General features: G+C 38.3%; 1 non-coding gene across 1 annotated transcript; it reads left to right on the forward strand.

The window, feature by feature from the left end:
• The first annotated feature begins 3,387 nt into the window (after window positions 1-3,387).
• Window positions 3,388-3,495, forward strand: LOC130953036 (small nucleolar RNA R71). The gene has a single exon (XR_009075210.1). It is a non-coding gene; the product is annotated as a small nucleolar RNA R71 (small nucleolar RNA).
• Window positions 3,496-20,307: the final 16,812 nt, after the last annotated feature.

Consider the following 20,307-nt stretch of genomic DNA (forward strand, 5'->3'; position numbering starts at 1 on the left):
AATGAGGATGTCTCCTTCTATGACAACTCTAGCTAAGTTGCATAGATGGCAAATGAGATGAGGAAAAGCTAGACTTGCCAAGGTGGAGGGCTTTTCGGCTACTTTGTAGAGTTCTAGAGAGATGACTTCATGAACTTCTACTTCCTCTCCAATCATGATGCTATGAATCATGATGGCCCGATCCATAGTTACTTCAGATTGGTTGCAAGTGGAGATGATGGAGCGTTGGATGAACTCCAACTATCCTCTAGCCACAGGCTTAAGGTCTAGTCTTCTCAATTGAATCGGCTTGCCTTTTGAGTCTCTAGCTCCTTCCACACATATGTCCATGAGGACTTGGTCCAACCTTTGATCAAAGTTGACCCTTCTAGTGTAGGTGCATGCGTCTTCTTGTATCATAGGCAAGTTGAACGCTAACCTTACGTTCTCCGAACTTAAATCTAAGCATTTCCCCCGAACCATTGTAAGCCAATTCCTTGGGTTCGGGTTCATGCTTTGATTATGGTTCCTAGTGATTCATACGTTTGCATAGAACTCTTGAACCGTTAAGATTCCAACTTGTTGAATGGAATTGGAGAGAACTTCCCATCCTTTTCTTCTATTCCCTTGTTGGATCTCCGAATATTCGCCCTTTTTGAGCTTAACAGGGACCTCAGGGATCACCTTTTTCTTGGCCACAACTTCATAGAAGTGGTCTTGATGGGCTTTTGAGATGAATCTCTCCATCTCCCATGACTCAAAGGTGGAAGCAATTGCGTTCCCTTTCCTCTTTCTTGAGGTTTCTCTGGCCTTAGGTGCTATCAATGGTTATGAAAAAACAAAAAAGCTATGCTTTTACCACACCAAACTTAGAATGTTGCTCGCCCTTGAGCAAAAGAAGAAAGAATAAAAGAAGAAGAAGAAGATATGGAGGAGAGGGAGAGAGGTGTGGGTTTCGGCCAAGGGGGAGAAGAGAGGGTAGTGTTGTATGAAAATGAAGAAGGATGGAGGGGTTTATATAGTGGAAGGAGAGGGGTTTGGGTTCGGTCATTTAGGGTGGGTTTGGGTGGGAAAGAGATTTTGAATTTAAAGGTAGGTAGGGTTTATGGGGAAGAGTGGATGGATATGATTGGTGAAGGGGTAATGGGGAAGAGAGATTAGAGTGATTGGTGAAGGGTATAGTGGTATTGGATTGTGTGAAGAAGAGAGAAGTGGGGTAGGTGGGGATCCTATGGGGTCCACAGATCCTGAGGTGATCCTGTGGGATCTACAGATCTTGAGGTGTCAAGGATTTCTCATCCCTGCATCTTTTAGACGTGTAAAATGCCCTCTGTATGCAATCTTGGCATTTAACGCCAGACTGCAGCTTGTTTCTAACGTTAAACGCCCAAATGTAGCCTATTTCTGGCGTTTAACACCAGCTTGATGCTTGTTTCTGGCATTAAACGCCAGCTTGGTGATTGTTTCTGGCATTAAACACCAGACAGATGCTTGTTTATGGCGTTTAAATGCCAGACAGCTCTTCCTCCAGGGTGTGCTTTTTTCTGCTTTTTTTTATTCTGTTTTTAATTTTTGTAATTATTTTGTGACTCTACATGATCATAAACCTAATAAAACATAAAAGAACAATAGAAATATAGATAAATAAAAATTGGGTTGCCTCCCAATAATCGCTTCTTTAATGTCAATAGCTTGACAGTGAGCTCTCATGGAGCTTCACAGATGTTCAAAGCATTGTTGAGACCACCCAACACCAAACTTAGACTTTGAATGTGAGGGTTCAACACTAAACATAGAGTTTGGTTGTGGCCTCCCAACACCAAACTTAGAGTTTGATTGTGGGGGCTTTGTTTGACTCTGTATTAAGAAAAGCTTTTCATGCTTCCTCTCCATGGTTGCAGAGGAAGATCTTTGAGCTTTAAACATAAGGTTATCCCCATTCAATTGAAGGACTAGCTCTCCTCTGTCAACATCAATCACAGCTCCTGCTGTGACTAGGAAGGGTCTTCCAAGGATGATGCATTCATCCTCATCCTTCCCAGTGTCTAGGATTATGAAATTAGCAGGGATGTAAAGGCCTTTAACCTTCACTAACATGTCCTCTACCAATCGATAAGCTTGTTTTATTGACTTGTCTGCCATTTCTAATGAGATTTTTGCAGCTTGTACCTCAAAGATCCACAGTTTCTCCATTACAAAGAGTGGTATAAGATTTATACTTGACCCCAGGTCACACAGAGCCTTCTCAAACGTCATGGTGCCTATGGTACAGGGTATTAAGAATTTACCAAGATCTTATTTTTTTTGAGGTAAAGTTTGCTGAACCCATGTATTTAGTTCACTAATGAGCAAGGGAGGTTCATCTTCCCAAGTCTCATTACCAAATAACTTGGCATTCAGCTTCATGATGGCTCCTAGATATTGAGCAACTTACTCTTCAGTTACATCTACATCCTCTTCAGAGGAAGAATAGTTCTCAGAGCTCATGAATGGCAGAAGGAAGTTTAATGGAATCTCTATGGTCTCTATATGAGCCTCAGATTCCTTTAGGTCCACAATAGGGAACTCCTTTCTGTCTAGAGGACGTCCAATGAGGTCTTCCTCATTGGGATTCACGTCCTCCCCTTCCTCTTTGGATTCGGCCATTTTGATTATATCAATGGCCTTGCACTCTCTTTTTGGATTCTCTTCTGTATTGCTTGGGAGAGTACTAGGAGGAGTTTCAGTGATTTTCTTACTCAGCTGACCCACTTGTGCCTCCAAGTTTCTAATGGAGGACCTTGTTTCATTAATGAAACTTAAAGTGGTCTTAGATAGATCAGAGACTATGTTTGCTAAGCTAGAGGGGCTCTGCTCAGAATTCTCTGTCTGTCGCTGAGAAGATGATGGAAAAGGCTTGCTATTGCTAAACCTGTTTATTCCACCATTATTAAAGCCTTGTTGAGGCTTTTGTTGATCCTTCCATGAGAAATTTGGATGATTTCTCCATGAGGGATTATAGGTGTTTCCATAGGCTTCACCCATGTAATTCACCTCTGCCATTGCAGGGTTCTCAGGATCATAAGCTTCTTCTTCAGAAGATGCTTCTTTAGTACTGTTGGATGCATTTTGCAATCCATTCAGACTCTGAGATATCATATTGACTTGTTGGGTCAATATTTTTTTCTGGGCCAGTATGGCATTCAGAGCATCAATTTCAAGAACTCCCTTCTTCTGAGGTGTCCCATTACTCACAGGATTCCTCTCAGAGGTGTACATGAATTGGTTATTTGCAACCATGTCAATGAGTTCTTGAGCTTCTGCAAGCATTTTCTTTAGGTGAATGGATCCACCTGCAGAATGGTCCAGTGACATCTTAGAGAACTCAGATAGACCATCATAGAATATATCCAAAATGGTCCACTCTGAAAGCATGTCAGAAGGACACTTTTTGGTCAACTGCTTGTATCTTTCCCAAGCTTCATAGAAAGATTCACCATCTTTTTGCCTGAAGGTCTGAACATCCACTCTAAGCTTGCTCAGCTTTTAAGGATGAAAGAACTTGGCCAAGAAGGCCGTGACCAGCTTATCCCAAGAGTCCAGGCTATCTTTAGGTTGTGAGTCTAACCATGTTCTAGCCTGTCTCTTACAGCAAAAAGGGAAAAGTATGAGACTGTAGACTTCAGGATCTACTCCATTAGTCTTAACAGTATCACAGATCTGCAAGAACTCAGTTAAAAACTGATAGGGATCTTTTGATGAAAGTCCATAAAACTTGCAGTTCTATTGCATTAGAGCAACTAGTTGAGGCTTCAGCTCAAAATTGTTTGCTCTAGTGGCAGGGATTAAGATGCTTCTTCCATAAAAATTGGAAGTAGGTGTAGTATAATCACCAAGCATCGTCCTTGCATTATTGTTGTTGTCATTATTTTCGGCTGCCATCTCCTCTTCTTTTTCGAAAATTTTTGTAAGGTTTTATCTGGATTGTTTGTATTTTTGCTTCTCTTAGTTTCTTCTTCAGAGTCCTTTCAGGTTCAAGATCTGCTTCAACAAGAATGTTCTTGTCCTTGCTCTTGTTCATATGAAAAAGAAGGGAACAGAAAATAATAATAGGGATCCTCTTTACCACAGTAGAGAGATTCCTTTATGTGAGTAGAAGAAAATAAGAAGAAAATCCGAACACAGGTAGAGGGGAGAAGAGGGTTCGAATTTTGAGTAGAAGAGAAGTGTTAGTAGATAAATAAATAAATAGAAGAAGATGAGAGAGAGGAGTTTTCGAAAATTAACTAAAATAAAAGAAAAATATTTTAGTTTTTATTTTAAATTAAAGTTAAAATTCGAATTTATAAAAAGGAATAAAATTAAAATTTAAAATAATTAGTTAAACAAAAAGATTTTTGGAAAAAGATGGAGGTGATTTTCGAAAATTAGAGAGAGGAAATTAGTTAGGTAGTTTTGAAAAATATAAGAAATAGTAAAACAAACAAAAAGTCAATTAGTTAGTTGAAAAAGATTTGAAAATCAATTTTGAAAAGATAAGGAGTTAGAAAAGATTTTTGAAATTGATTCGGAAAAAAAAATATAGAAATAAGTTTACAAAACAAAAATGAAAAAGATTTGATTTTTGAAAAAGTTTTGAAAAGATAAGATTTTTGAAATTGAAATCTTGACTTGACTAACAAGAAACAACTTATTTTAAAAATTTTTGACTAAGGAAACCCAATTTTTATTTATCTATATTTCTATTGTTCTTTTATGTTTTATTAGGTTTATGATCATGTGGCGTGGTGGACGAAATTGTGATCACTTGTTATTTGTTTATAAAGGATGTTTACTCTTAGGGCACTGTTTATTTTCTTCACAACTCCGTTCAACTAACCAGCAAGTGTACTGGGTCGTCCAAGTAATAACCTTACGTGAGTAAGGGTCGAATCCACAGAGATTGTTGGTATGAAGCAAGCTATGGTCACCTTGTAGATCTCCGTCAGGCAGATTAAATGTTGATTTATGGGTTTCGAAAATATAAAATAAAAAGAAAATACATAATAAAAGGGATAGAATACTTATGTAGATTCATTGGTAGGAATTTCAGATAAGCGGAATGGAGGTGCTGTAGAGCTCACGGACGCCTGCTCTCCTATTCCTTCTACTCAATCCTTCTTAATTCTTTCCATGGCAAGCTTTGTATAGGGGTTCACCATCAACTGTGGCTACTTTCATCCTCACGGGGAAATATCCTATGCGGCTGTCACTCGCACAGCTGACCAGTCTGGAGGCATCACCCATGGTTGATAGCTACATCCCATCCTCGCAGTGAAAGCTAATGCTCACGCACTCTGTCACAGTACGGCCAATCACCGGTTGGTTCCCTCCCCTACTGGAATAGAATCCATTGATTCTTTTGCGTTGTCACTACGCCCAGCAGGTTACAAGTTTGAAGCACGTCACAGTCATTCATTACCGGAATCCTACTCGGACACCACAGACAAGGTAGACTTTCCGGATCCTCATAAATGCCGCCATCCATCTAGCTTATACCACGAAGATTCTGTTGGGGAATCTAAGAGATAGACATTCAAGCTTGTGTTGCATGTAGAACGAAAGTGGTTGTCAATCACGCGCGTTCATAAGAGAGAATAATAATGAGGGTTATTTACTCATCATCTTCATCATGTTCTTGGGTGCGAATGAATATCTTGGAATAAGAATAAAAGAGGATTTGAATAAAAGAAAATAGAACTTCATTAATCTTTGAGGTACAGCAGAGCTCCACACCCTTAATCTATGGTGTGCAGAAACTCCACCGTTGAAAATACATAAGCAAAGGGTTCAGGCATGGCCGAATGGCCAGCCCTCTCCATGATCAAGTGACCGAATGAATAAAGAGTTTAAAGTGGTCAAAAGATGTCTAATACAATAGATAAATGTCCTATATATACTAGACTAGCTCCTAGGGTTTACATGAGTAAGTAATTGATGCATAAATTCACTTCCGGGGCCCACTTGGTGTGTGCTTGGGCTGAGCTTGATCAATCCACGAGCTAAGGCTTCTTTTGGAGTTGAACTTTGAGTTATGACGTGTTTTGGGCGTTTAACTCCGGATCATGACGTTTTTCTGGCGTTTAACTCCAGAAAGGAGCGTGTACTTGGCGTTCAACGCCAGTTTACGTCGTCATTCTTCGAATAAAGTATGGACTATTATATATATTGCTGGAAAGCCCTGGATGTCTACTTTCCAACGCCGTTGAGAGCGCGCCAATTGGAGTTCTGTAGCTCCAGAAAATCCATTTTGAATGCAGGGAGGTCAGAATCCAACAGCATCAGCAGTCCTTTTGTCAGCCTTTTTCAGAGTTTTGCTCAAATCCCTCAATTTCAGTCAGAATTTACCTGAAATCACAGAAAAACACACAAACTCATAGTAAAGTCCAGAAATGTGAATTTAACATAAAAACTAATGAAAACATCCCTAAAAGTAGCTCGATCTTACTAAAAACTATATAAAAACAATGCCAAAAAGCGTATAAATTATCCGCTCATCACAACACCAAACTTAAATTGTTGCTTGTCCCCAAGCAACTGAAAATCAAATAGGATAAAAAGAAGAGAATATACTATAAAGTCCAAAATATCACTGAATATTAATTTAATTACATGAGCGGGACTTGTAGCTTTTTGCTTCTGAACAGCTTTGGCATCTCACTTTTTCCTTTGAAGCTCAGAGTGATTGGCATCTCTAGGAACTTAGAATTTTGGATAGTGTTATTGACTTTCCTAGTTAAGCATGTTGATTCTTGAACACAGCTACTTATGAGTCTTGGCTGTGGCCCTAAGCACTTTGTCTTCCAGTATTACCACCGGATACATAAATGCCACAGACACATAACTGGGTGAACCTTTTCAGATTGTGACTTAGCTTTGCTAAAGTCCCCAGTTAGTGGTGTCCAGAGCTCTTAAGCACACTCTTTTGCCTTGGATCACGACTTTAACCATTCAGTCTCAAGCTTTTCACTTGGACCTTCATGACACAAGCACATGGTTAGGGACAACTTGATTTAGCCGCTTAGGCCTGGATTTTAATTTCCTTGGGCCCTCCTATCCATTGATGCTCAAAGCCTTGGAACCCTTGCCTTTTGGTTTTAAGGGCTATTGGCTTTTTCTACTGCTCCTTCTTTTTCTATATACTCTTTTTAGATCGCCATTTTTTTTTCACTGCTTTTTCTTGCTTCAAGAATCAATTTCATGATTTTTCAGATCATCAATAACATTTCTCTTTGTTCATCATTCTTTCAAGAACCAACAATTTTAACACTCATAAACAACAAGATCAAAAGACATATGCACTGTTCAATCATTCATTCAGAAAACAAAAGCATTGTCACCACATCAATATAATTAAACTAAATTCAATAATAATTTCGAAAATTATGTACTTCTTGTTCTTTTGAATTAAAACATTTTTCTTTTTAAGAAAGGTGAAGGACTAATGGGATTTATTCATAGCTTTAAGGCATGGTTACATACTAATGATCATGAAATAAAGACACAAAACATAGATAAACACAACAATTAAAAACCGAAAACAGAAAGAAATAAAGAACAAGGAATGAATCCACCTGAGTGAGGGTGGCGCCTTCTTGAAGAACCAATGGTGCTCTTTGAGCTCCTTTATGTCTCTTCCTTGCCTTTGTTGAATGATTCCTAGTAATTTTCGTGTTCCTCCCCTTAGTTGCTTCCAATATTTGTGTGGAGGACAACTTATCCCCTGAGGTATCTCAGGGATCTCTTGATTTGCAGCCACATGTTCTACCACTGAGCTATGACGGCTTATATTTTTAGTTTTTCCATCTCTCATGACTCAGAGGTGGAAGCTTTTTGTCTTCCCTTTGAGGTTTCTCTGGCCTTAGGTGCCATTAATGGTAATGGAAAAGCAAAAAGCTATGCTTTTACCACACCAAACTTAAAATATTGCTCGCCCTCGAGCAAGAAAAGAAAGAAGAGAAGAAGAAGAAGAAGAAGAAAAATGGAGGTGAGTGAGGGGAGATGGGTTCGGCTATATGGGTGGGATTGGGTGGGAAAGAATTTTGAATTTTGAAGGTGAGTGGGGTTTATGGGAAAGGGTGAGTGGTGAATGAAAACAGAAGGATGTTGGGAAGTGTGACATTGAGAATGAGATTTGGATTAGGAGAGTGTGATTAGGATTAAAAGAAATGTGGTAGGTGGGGATCCTGTGGGGTCCACAAATCCTGGGGTGAGGATCCTGTGGGGTCCACAGATCCTGAGGTGAAAACAAATACCATTCCTTCACCATATAGGCATGTAACATGCCTTCATGCAACATTCTGGCGTTTAAACGCCCATTTGTGCATGTTCTGGGCGTTCAACGCCCATGTAATGCATGTTTCTGGCGTTGAATGCCAGTTTCATGCTTGTTTCTGGCGTTCAGCGCCAGATTGTCCTCTGTGTGCGCATCCTGGCGTTTAACGCCAGGTTGTTGCTTGTTTTGGGCCTTCAGCGCCAGAATGGTGCTCTGTTCTGGCGTTGAACGCCGGCCAGATGCACCTTCTGGGCGTTGAACGCCAGCCCGTGCGTCCTCCAGGGTGAAAAATTTTTTTTTTCTTCTATTTTTGACTCTGTTTTTAATTTTTTTGATTTTTTCGTGACTCCTCATGATCATGTACCAAATTAAACATAAAAATAACAAAGAAACAAAATAAAATAAAATTAGATAAATAAAATTGGGTTGCCTCCCAACAAGCGCTTCTTTAGTGTCAATAGCTTGACAGTGGCTCTCATGGAGCCATAAGGTGATCAGGTCAATTTAAGTGTGGTATTCCCAACACCAAACTTAGAGTTTGGATATGGGGTTTGAACACCAAACTTAGAGTTTGGTTGTGGCCTCACAACACCAAACTTAGAGTTTGACTGTGAAGGCTCTTCTTGACTCTGAACTGAGAGAAGCTCTTTTATGCTCACTCTCTTTTGTCACAGAGGGATGGCCATGTGCTTGAAACACAAGGTAGTCCCCATTCAATTGAAGGACTAACTCACCTCTATTGACATCTATCACAGCTCCTGCTGTGGCTAGGAAAGGTCTTCCTAGGATGATGCATTCATCATCTTCCTTCCTAGTGTCTAGGATTATGAAATCAGTAGGGATGTAAAGGCCTTCAACCTTTACTAGCACGTCCTCTACTAATCCATATGCTTGCCTCACTGACTTATCTGCCAATTGTAATGAGAACAAAGCAGGTTGTACCTCAATGATCCCCAGCTTCTCCATTACAGAGAGTGGCATAAGATTTATCCCTGAGCCAAGATCACATAGAGCTTTTTCAAAGCTCATAGTGCCTATGGTACAAGGTATTGAGAACTTGCCAGGATCTTGCTTCTTTTGAGGTAGAGTTCTCTGAATCCAAGTATCTAGTTCACTCATGAGTAAGGGAGGTTCACTTTCCCATGTCTCATTACCAAACAGCTTGGCATTCAGCTTCATGATAGCTCCTAAATATTGAGCAACTTGCTCTCCAGTCACATTTTCATTCTCTTCAGAGGATGAATATTCTTCAGAGCTCATGAATGGCAGAAGGAGATTTAAAGGAATCTCTATGGTCTCTGTATGAGCCTCAGATTCCTCAGGATCCTCAATAGGAAACTCCTTCTTGCTTGAGGAACGTCCCAGGAGGTCTTTCTCACTAGGATTTTCGTCCTCCTCCTCCTTGGTGCATTCGGCCATTTTGATTAAATTAATGGCCTTGCACTCTCCTTTTGGATTTTCTTCTGTATTGCTTGGGAGAGTACTGGGAGGAGTGTCAATGACTTTCTTACTCAGCTGGCCCACTTGTGCCTCCAGATTTCTAATGGAGGATCTTGTTTCATTCATGAAACTGAAAGTGGCTTTTGACAGATCAGAGACTATATTGGCTAAATTAGAATTGTTTTGTTCAGAATTCTCTGTCTGTTGCTGAGAAGATGATGGATATGGCTTGCTATTGGCCAGCCTAGTACGTCCACCATTGTTAAAACCTTGTTGAGGTTTTTGTTGATCCTTCCAGGAGAAATTTGGATGATTTCTCCATGATGAGTTATAGGTGTTTCCATAAGGTTCACCTAAGTAATTAACCTCTGCCATGGCAGGGTTTTCAGGATCATAAGCTTCTTCAGAAGCTGCCTCTCTAGCACTGTTGGATGCATGTTGCAATCCATTCAGATTTTGAGAGATCATGTTGACCTGTTGAGTCAACACCTTGTTCTGAGCCAATATGGCATTCAGAGCATCAATTTTAAGAACTCCTTTCTTCTGAGGTACCCCATTGTTCACGGAATTCCTCTCAGAGGTGTACATAAACTGGTTGTTTGCAACCATGTCAATGAGTTCTTGAGCCTCTTCAGGCGTTTTCTTCAGGTGAATGGATCCACCTGCAGAATGATCCAATGACATTTTCGAAAATTCAGAGAGACCATAATAGAATATATCTAATATGGTCCATTCTGAAAACATGTCAGATGGACATCTCTTGGTCAGCTGCTTGTATCTTTCCCAAGCTTCATAGAGGGATTCACCATCTTTTTGTTTGAAGGTTTGAACATCCACTCTCAGCTTGCTCAGCTTTTGAGGAGGAAAGAACTTATCTAAGAATGCAGTGACAAGCTTATCCCATGAGTCCAGGCTATCCTTGGGTTGTGAATCCAACCATACTCTAGCTCTATCTCTTACAGCAAAAGGGAAAAGCAAGAGTCTGTAGACTTCAGGATTAACTCCATTTGTCTTTACAGTGTCACAGATCTGCAAGAACTCAGTTAAAAACTGATAAGGATCTTCAGATGGAAGTCCATAAAACTTGCAGTTTTGTTGCATTAAAGCAACTAGTTGAGGCTTAAGCTCAAAGTTATTGGCTCCAATGGCAGGAATGGAGATGCTTCTTCCATCAAATTTAGACGTTGGTTTTGTGAAGTCACCAAGCATTCTCCTTGCATTATTATTATTATTTTCTTCTGCCATCTCTTTCTCTTGTTCGAAATTTTCTAGAAGGTCTCTTCTGGATTGTTGTAATTTAGCTTCTTTTAATTTTCTCTTCAGAGTCCTTTCAGGTTCTGGATCAATTTCAACAAGAGTGCCCTTATCCCTGTTCCTGCTCATATGAAAGAGAAGAAAACAAGAAAAGAAAAAGGAATTCTCTATGTCACAGTATAGAGATTCCTTTATGTTAGTAGAAAAAGAAAGGGGTAAAAGAAGAGGGGGAGACAAAGAATGTAATGTAATGGAAGAAACACAACTGTGAGGATGGCAGAGATGTGAGATGAGATGTTAGGATATGAATGAAGAGAGGTGAAGAGAAGTGTTAGTAATTAAATAATAAAATAGAAGAAGAAAAGAGAAGGGAATTTTCGAAATTAATTTTTGAAAAAGGGTTAGTGATTTTCGAAAATTAGAAATAAATTATAATTAAAATTAAAACATAAAACAATTAATTAATTAAGAAGAACTTTTGAAAAAGGGAAGAGATATTTTCGAAAATAAGAGAGGGAAAAGTAGTTAGGTAGTTTTGAAAAAGATAACAAACAAAAAGTTAATTAGTTGATTGAAAAAGATTTGAAATCAAAATTGAAAAAGATAAGAAATTAGTAAGTTAGATAAGATATTTTGAAAATCAAATTTTGAAAAAAAGATAAGATAAAAAGATAAAAAGATTTTTAAGAAAAAAGATATTTTGAAAAAGATTTAATTTTTTTTAAAATTACTTAGCTAACAAGAAACTACAAGATAAGATTCTAGAACTTAAAGATTGAACCTTTCTTAGCAAGAAAGTAACAAACTTCAAATTTTTGAACCAATCACATTAATTGTTAGCTAATTTTCGAAAATTACATATAAAGATAAGAAAAAGATTTTGAAAATAATATGAAAAAGATTTTTGAAATTTTCGAAAAAAAGAAAAAATTGAAAAAGATAAGATTTTTTAAAAAAAAAAAAGATTTTGAAAAGATAAGATTTTTTAAAATTGAAATTTTGACTTGACTTGTAAGAAACAACTAATTTTGAAAATTTTTGACCAAGTCAATCCCAAAATTTCGAAATTTTGGAGGGAAATAAGGAAAAGATATTTTTTTGATTTTTGAATTTTTAAAGATGAGAGAGAAAAACAACAAAAATACTCAATGCATGAAATTTTGAGATCAAAACCATGAATGCATGCAAGAACACTATGAATGTCAAGATGAACACCAAGAACACTTTGAAGATCATGATGAACATCAAGAACATATTTTTGAAAAATTTTTGATGCAAAGAAAACATGCAAGACACCAAACTTAGAAATCTTTAATGCATGAAAAATATGAATGCAAAAATGCATATGAAAAACAACAAAAGACACAAAACAAGAAATCATCAAGATCAAACAAGAGGACTTATCAAGAACAACTTGAAGATCATGAAGAACACTATGAATGCATGGATTTTCGAAAAATGCAAGAAAAATTTTTAAAAACATGCAATTGACACCAAACTTAAAAATTAACACAAGATTCAAACAAGAAACACAAAATATTTTTGATTTTTATGATTTTCTAATTTTTTTGGATTTTTATTAATTATTTTCGAAAATAATGTGAAGAAAAACGAAAAATAAAAGAAAAATTTTGAAAAAGATTTTTGAAAAGAAAATTACCTAATCTGAGCAACAAGATGAACCGTCAGTTGTCCATACTCGAACAATCCCCGGCAACGGCGCCAAAAACTTAGTGGACGAAATTGTGATCACTTGTTATTTGTTTATAAAGGATGTTTACTCTTAGGGCACTGTTTATTTTCTTCACAACTCCGTTCAACTAACCAGCAAGTGTACTGGGTCGTCCAAGTAATAACCTTACGTGAGTAAGGGTCGAATCCACAGAGATTGTTGGTATGAAGCAAGCTATGGTCACCTTGTAGATCTCCGTCAGGCAGATTAAATGTTGATTTATGGGTTTCGAAAATATAAAATAAAAAGAAAATACATAATAAAAGGGATAGAATACTTATGTAGATTCATTGGTAGGAATTTCAGATAAGCGGAATGGAGGTGCTGTAGAGCTCACGGACGCCTGCTCTCCTATTCCTTCTACTCAATCCTTCTTAATTCTTTCCATGGCAAACTTTGTATAGGGGTTCACCATCAGCTGTGGCTACTTTCATCCTCACGGGGAAATATCCTATGCGGCTGTCACTCGCACAGCTAACCAGTCTGGAGGCATCACCCATGGTTGATAGCTACATCCCATCCTCGCAGTGAAAGCTAATGCTCACGCACTCTGTCACAGTACGGCCAATCACCGGTTGGTTCCCTCCCCTACTGGAATAGAATCCATTGATTCTTTTGCGTTGTCACTACGCCCAGCAGGTTACAAGTTTGAAGCACGTCACAGTCATTCATTACCGGAATCCTACTCGGACACCACAGACAAGGTAGACTTTCCGGATCCTCATAAATGCCGCCATCCATCTAGCTTATACCACGAAGATTCTGTTGGGGAATCTAAGAGATAGACATTCAAGCTTGTGTTGGATGTAGAACGAAAGTGGTTGTCAATCATGCGCGTTCATAAGAGAGAATAATAATGAGGGTTATTTACTCATCATCTTCATCATGTTCTTGGGTGCGAATGAATATCTTGGAATAAGAATAAAAGAGGATTTGAATAAAAGAAAATAGAACTTCATTAATCTTTGAGGTACAGCAGAGCTCCACACCCTTAATCTATGGTGTGCAGAAACTCCACCGTTGAAAATACATAAGCAAAGGGTTCAGGCATGGCCGAATGGCCAGCCCTCTCCATGATCAAGTGACCGAATGAATAAAGAGTTTAAAGTGGTCAAAAGATGTCTAATACAATAGATAAATGTCCTATATATACTAGACTAGCTCCTAGGGTTTACATGAGTAAGTAATTGATGCATAAATTCACTTCCGGGGCCCACTTGGTGTGTGCTTGGGCTGAGCTTGATCAATCCACGAGCTAAGGCTTCTTTTGGAGTTGAACTTTGAGTTATGACGTGTTTTGGGCGTTTAACTCCGGATCATGACGTTTTTCTGGCGTTTAACTCCAGAAAGGAGCGTGTACTTGGCGTTCAACGCCAGTTTACGTCGTCATTCTTCGAATAAAGTATGGACTATTATATATTGCTGGAAAGCCCTGGATGTCTACTTTCCAACGCCGTTGAGAGCGCGCCAATTGGAGTTCTGTAGCTCCAGAAAATCCATTTTGAGTGCAGGGAGGTCAGAATCCAACAGCATCAGCAGTCCTTTTGTCAGCCTTTTTCAGAGTTTTGCTCAAATCCCTCAATTTCAGTCAGAATTTACCTGAAATCACAGAAAAACACACAAACTCATAGTAAAGTCCAGAAATGTGAATTTAACATAAAAACTAATGAAAACATCCCTAAAAGTAGCTCGATCTTACTAAAAACTATATAAAAACAATGCCAAAAAGCGTATAAATTATCCGCTCATCATGGAGTCACAAAACAATTACAAAAATTAAAAACAGAATAAAAAATAGCAAAAGAAAAAGAACACCCTGGGGGAAGAGCTGTCTGGCGTTTAAACGCCAAAAACAAGCATCTGTCTAACGTGAACCCAAACCCCTCTCCCTCCACTACATAAACCCCTCCATCCTTCTTCATTTTCACATAATACTACCCTCTCTTCTCCCCCTTAGCCGAGACCCACACCTCTCTCCCTCTCCTCCATATCTTCTTCTTCTTCTTCTATTCTTTCTTCTTTTGCTCGAGGACGAGCAACATTCTAAGTTTGGTGTGGTAAAAGCAGAGCTTTTTTGTTTTTCCATAACCATTGATGGCACCTAAGGCCAGCGAAACCTCAAGAAAGAGGAAAGGGAAGGCAATTGCTTCCACCTCTGAGTCATGGGAGATGGAGAGATTCATCTCAAAAGCCCATCAAGACCACCTCTTTGAAGTTGTGGCCAAGAAAAAGGTGATCCCTGAGGTCCCTTTTAAGCTCAAAAAGGGCGAATATCCGGAGATCCGACAAGAGATTAGAAAAAGTTCAAAAAGTTCTATCCAATCCCATTCAACAAGTCGGAATCTTAACGGTTCAAGAGTTCTATGCAAATGCATGGATCACTAGGAAGCATGATCAAAGCATGAACCCAAACCCAAGGAATTAGCTTACAATGGTTTGGGGGAAATGCTTAGATTTCAGTCCGGAGAATGTAAGGTTGGCGTTCAACTTGCCTATGATGCAAGAAGACGCACCCCCCTACACTAGAAAGGTCAACTTTGATCAAAGGTTGGACCAAGTTCTCATGGACATATGTATGGAAGGAGCTCAATGAAAAAGAGACTCAAAAGGCAAGCCGGATTAATTGAGAAGACTGGACCTTAAGATTGTGGCTAGAGGATTGTTGGAGTTCATCCAATGCTCCATCATCCCTACTAGCAACCAATCCGAAGTAACTGTGGATCGGGCCTTCATGATCCATAGCATCATGATTGGAGAGAAAGTAGAAGTTCATGAAGTCATCTCTCTAGAACTCTACAAAGTAGCCGAAAAGCTCTCCACCTTGGCAAGGCTAGCTTTTCCTCATCTCATTTGCCATCTATGCAACTTAGCTAGAGTTGTCATAGAAGGAGACATCCTCATTGAAGAGGACAAGCCCATCACTAAGAAGAGGATGGAGCAATCAAGAGAGCCCATTCATGGATCTCAAGAGACGCATGAGGAAGCTCATCATCAAGAAATCCCTGAGATGCATCAAGGGATGCATTTTCCTCCAAACAACTATTGGAAACAACTCAATACTTCTCTAGAAGGATTGAGTCATAACATGAACCAATGAAGGGTGGAACACCAAGAGCACTCCATCATTCTCAATGAGATTAGAGAAGATCAAAGAGCTATGAGGGAGGAGCAACAAAGGCAAGGAAGAGACATAGAGGAGCTCAAGAACACCATTGGTCCTTCAAGAAGAAGGTGCCACCCTCACTAAGGTGGACTCATTCCTTAACTTCCTTGTTCTTATCTCTCTGTTTTTCAATTTTATGCTATATGTTTGTCTATGTTTTGAGTCGGTACTACATGATCATTAGTATTTAGTAACTATGTCTTAAGGCTATGAATAATTCCATGAATCTTTCACCTTTCTTAAATGAAAAATGTTTTTAATACAAAAGAACAAGAAGTACATGAGTTTCTTATTCATCCTTGAAATTAGTTTAATTATATTGATGTGGTGACAATACTTTTTATTTTCTGAATGAATACTTGAACAGTGCATATTTTTTATCTTGTTTTTTATGAATGTTAAAATTGTTGGCTCTTGAAAGTATGATGAAAAGGAGAAATGTTATTGATGATCTGAAAAAACATAAAATTGATTCCTGAAGCAAGAAAAAGCAATGAATAATAAAGCTTGCGAAAAAAAGGAGAAACAAAGAGAAAAAAGCAAGTAGAAAAAGCCAATAGCCCTTAAAACCAAAATGCAAGAGTAAAAAGGACCCAAGGCTTTGAGCATGAATGGATAGGAGGGCCCAAGAAAATAAAATCCAGGCCTAAGCGTCTAAATCAAGCTGTCCCTAACCATGTGCTTGTGTCATGAAGGTCCAAGTGAAAAGCTTGAGACTGAGTGGTTAAAGTCGTGATCCAAAGCAAAAGGAGTGTGCTTAAGAGCTCTGGACACCTCTAACTGGGGACTTTAGCAAAGCTGAGTCACAATCTGAAAAGGTTCACCCAGTCATGTGTCTGTGGCATTTATGGTAATACTGGAAAAAAAGTGCTTAGGGCCATAGCCAAGACTCATAAAAGTAGCTGTGTTCAAGAATCAACATACTTAACTAGGAGAATCAATAACACTATTTGAACTCTGAGTTCCTATGGATGCCAATCATTCTAAACTTCTAAGGATAAAGGGAGATGCCAAAACTGTTCAGAAGCAAAAAGCTATAAGTCCTGCTCATCTAATTAGAACTAATATTCATCGATATTTTGGGATTTATAGTATATTCTCTTCTTTTTATCCTATTTGATTTTCAGTTGCTTGGGGACAAACAACAATTTAAGTTTGGTGTTGTGATGAGCGGATAATTTATACGCTTTTTGGCATTATTTTTAGGTAGTTTTTAGTAGGATCTAGATACTTTTAGGGATGTTTTTATTATTTTTTATGCAAAATTCACATTTCTGGACTTTACTATGAGTTTGTGTATTTTTCTGTGATTTCAGGTATTTTCTGCCTGAAAACGGACTACAGATGCTGTTGGATTCTGACCTTCCTGCACTCGAAATAGATTTTCTGGAGCTACAAAATTCCAAATGGTGCACTCTCAATAGCTTTGGAAAGTAGACATCTAGGGCTTTCCAGAAATATGTAATAGTCCATACTTTATTCAAGTTTAGATGATACAAACTGGCGTTGAACGCCAGTTCCATGCTGCATTTTGGAGTAAAACGCCAAAAACACGTCACAAACCAGAGTTAAACGCCATAAATATATTACAACTTAGCGTTTAACTCCAAGAGAAGCCTCTGCACGTGTAAAGCTCAAGCTCAGCCCAAGCACACACCAAGTGGGCCCCGGAAGTAGATTTCTACATCAATTACTTATCTTTGTAACCCTAGTAGCTAGTTTAGTATAAATAGAACTTTTTACTATTGTATTCGGGGGTCTTTCTTAGATCATTTGGTCTTTTTGAACCATTAGGTCTTGGTCATCCTGGTTCCCTCTCTGGGGCCGGAACCAATGAACATCTTTATCGCTTATATATTTTCAACGGTGGAGTTTCTACACACCATAGATTAAGGTGTAGAGCTCTGCTGTACCTCGAGTATTAATGCAAAGTACTATTATTCTTCTATTCAATTCACGCTTATTCTTATTCTAAGATATCCATTCGCACCCAAGAACCTGATGAATGTGATGATTATGTGACGCTCATCACCATTCTCACTTATAAACGTGTGCCTGACAACCACTTTCGTTCTACATGCAAATAAGCTTGAATGAATATCTCTTGGATTCCTTAATCAGAATCTTCGTGGTATAAGCTAGAATCCATTAGCAGCATTCTTGAGAATCTGGAAAGTCTAAACATTGTCTGTGGTATTCCGAGTAGGATTCAAGGATTGAATGACTGTGACAAGCTTCAAACTCGCGACTGTAGGGCGTGGTGACAACACAAAAGGATAGTAAATCCTATTCTTATATGATCGAGAACCGACAGATGATTATCCATGTGGTGACAGCGCACTTGGACCATTTTTACTGAGAGGACAGATGGTAGCCATTGACAACGGTGATTCCCCAACATACAGCTTGCCATGGAAATGAGTAAGAATGATTGGATGAAAGCAGTAGGAAAGCAGAGATTCAGAAGGAACACAGTATCTTCATGCGCTTATCTGAAATTCCCACCAATGAATTACATAAGTATCTCTATCTTTATTTTATGCTTTATTTATCTTTATATTCAAAAACCATTATAACCATTAGAATCCGCCTGACTAAGATTTACAAGATGACCATAGCTTGCTTCATACCAACAATCTCCGTGGGATCGACCCTTACTCACGTAAGGTTTATTACTTGGACGACCCAGTGCACTTGCTGGTTAGTTGTGCGAAGTTGTGAAGAATGTGTGTGAACCATAGTATTGTGCACCAAGTTTTTGGAGCCATTGCTAGGAATTGTTCGAGTTGTGAAAAGTATGAGTCACAATTTTGCCTATCATAGCCTACCATTTCATTTACCTTTGTTAACCACTTTGAGCCTTTTAATCCCCATTTATTCTATATCTTACCACATCACTAGCCTTAAGCGGAAAAATAATTAAATTACCTGAATTGAATCTTTGGTTAGCTTAGGATAGAGATTGTGTATCAATTAAGTTTGGGGAACCATGGGAACTTGAGTTGATAGGAAAGTGTTGAATTCTATTGATAAAATATTAGGAATTTGGGAACCTACTCATGTGAGACCAGAAAAAAATATTAAAAATCCATGTGCGTTGATATGTTATGTTACTTTTATTTATATATATAAAAATAAATAAATAAATAAGGGGATAAAATTACCCCAATGTTAAGTTAATAAAAGATCAATGCATATGTGATACAAATTAAAAGAAAAGTTGATACATGAGTATATGATGCAAAAGTGGGAATTTTGGTTAGCTAGGCATGATTTAAGAAGTTATATAGAGTGTGTGAGTATTTATGTGAGAACTTATGTTAGTCAAGGATTCAATTTATAGCTCACTTAGCCATACATATATCCTCACCCTTACCTTAGCACCATTACAACCTTAAAAAGACCTCATGATGTTTGCGTTGGTACATTAAACACTTATTGATTGGTTAGGTGAAGAACAAAGTTTAGAAAGCATGACTAGAGAAGAGTAGAGTGATTACCTATATACACTTGAGTGACTAAAGTGCATATACACTTGTTGATTCTATGTTCCCTGCTTTTATGAGCTATCTTCTTACAAGTTTACTTGTCTTTTATTATATGATTTGAATTAGTGAAATTTGATTTATGTTTGTCTTGAAGAACTTATTTGCTTTTAACCAAGTAGACAAAATCATCTAAGCATATAGTTGCATTCATACATAGGTTGCATTGCATTGCATAAGTCTTACTTTTTCCTACTCATTTATTTTATCTCCTTGAGCTAAGCATGAAGACATGCTAATGTTTAAGTGTGGGGAGGTTGATAAACCACTCTTTTATGGTTTATCTTTTGCTCAATTAAGTGGTTTTTATCAAATCCTTGCCCAGTTATTCATATGATTTGCATGGTTTTACAATCCCTTCCTAGTTTTGTTCTGTGATTGAAAGCTTGTTTCCTACAGTCTTTGATTTGTGTATTTTAAGTCTCCTTTATATCATTCGATGCTGGCAGGAATGGCTTAGAGGATGAAAAGGAAGCTTGCAAAAATGGAAGGAACACAAGAAACTAAGGAGATAACCAGCGAGCATCGATGCATACGCATGGCTCACGCGTGCGTGCGATATAGAGAAAATTGCAGCGATGCGTGCGCGTGCCTGACACGTACGCGTGGATTGGAGTTCTGTAATATGACGTGAGCGCGTGCTTAACGTGTACGCGTGACTGACGCGTACGCGTGACATGCGCGATCTACAGAATTAATAGAAAACGCTGGTGGCAATTTCGGGCCATGTTTTGATCTAATTTTTGGCCCAGAAACACAGAATAGTGCCAGGAAACATGCAGAGACTCAGGACACATTCTCATTAGCATAGTTTTAGGATTTTAGATCGGAATCTAGAGAGAATCACTCTTCCTCTAGGTTTTCTTTACATTCATAGCTTATTAGTTTTATGCTTTTGCCT

This window comes from Arachis stenosperma, chromosome 9, assembly GCF_014773155.1.
Source record: "Arachis stenosperma cultivar V10309 chromosome 9, arast.V10309.gnm1.PFL2, whole genome shotgun sequence".
Classification (NCBI taxonomy): domain Eukaryota; kingdom Viridiplantae; phylum Streptophyta; class Magnoliopsida; order Fabales; family Fabaceae; genus Arachis; species Arachis stenosperma.